This window comes from Tarenaya hassleriana, unplaced genomic scaffold (assembly GCF_000463585.1).
Source record: "Tarenaya hassleriana unplaced genomic scaffold, ASM46358v1 Cleome10, whole genome shotgun sequence".
Lineage (NCBI taxonomy): Eukaryota > Viridiplantae > Streptophyta > Magnoliopsida > Brassicales > Cleomaceae > Tarenaya > Tarenaya hassleriana.
In genome coordinates this window covers 2,611,751-2,612,968 of record NW_010960188.1, presented here as the reverse complement: position 1 = coordinate 2,612,968, position 1,218 = coordinate 2,611,751, and positions in this window count along the sequence as shown.

Genomic DNA, 1,218 nt, shown 5'->3' with positions numbered 1-1,218 from the left:
AAGAGTTCCAAACAGGCGACCGTTGCAGCTTCTACTACAGAAGCTGAGTATATTGCAGCGTCAGACGCAGCAAAGGAAGCTGTTTGGGTCAGAAAGTTTGTTGGTGACTTGGGTGTCATTCCGAGTGTTGATAGCCCCATTGCTCTGTATTGTGACAACAATGGAGCGATCACACAAGCGAAAGAACCCAGATCCCATCAATGATCCAAACACATAGTCAGACGATTTCACCTTATCAGAGAGATTATAGACAGAGGAGACGTGCGCATTTGCAGAGTGTCGACAGATGACAACATTGCCGATCCGTTGACGAAGCCTCTCCCTTCGTCGAAGCGTGAGGGTCATGTTAGGGATATGGGCATTAGATGTTTAGCAGTTCATGATTAGAGCAAGTGGGAGATTGTTGGTTTAGTGCTCTATGATGTACTGTTTATGAGCTTTATTTAGATACATTTGATGTGTTGATACTTTCTATGTTTTATGAGAGTATTTGATTCATTACATGTTCTTGCATACTAGATCTGTTATGAAATCCAGTATCATTATGAATGATACTAAACTCCCTAGTATTGTGTCGTTATGGGAATAACGACATAATAAGACTAGTATGATGTGTGATTGATGATCACATAGATGATCATAGGTATTTGATACCATCACAATCCTAGGTATTCGTTGGAGAACGGAATACTGGATTGACCCGCATGAGATTGTCACATGGACTAGCGTCATTACTTGAATCTCATATGGCGGTTCCATGATTGGATCCTAAGACCTGAGATATCTACGGAATCCAACACGAGGACTATAAAGGTGTATATCAGGTACGAAACGAATCATGTACTGGATTGTAGATAGTCAAGATGGGATTTGTACCTCTCGTAAAAGAGAGAGATATCGCTAGGCCCCTCGTGTGAGCGAGACTGTAGAAATGTGTGGCCGCACTATAGACGAACGTCGTCTATTTCAGACACTCGAACTCAGTGAACGAGAAAGCAGTTGAATCAGATAAGGTGGCTTGTCCATGCCTTACGTTCGACATATGATATCGCGATACAAAAGGATCATCAACCGGAATCATCGCTGGAGTTCGTATGATCACGAACAAACTCTATTCGAGATAGGTAGTCATAGTGTCTTGCTAGAGACCGCCTATGACTTGTATATCCGAAATAGAGATTTCGGGCTATGCTGCTATATCGAATGAGCCTACAGGGT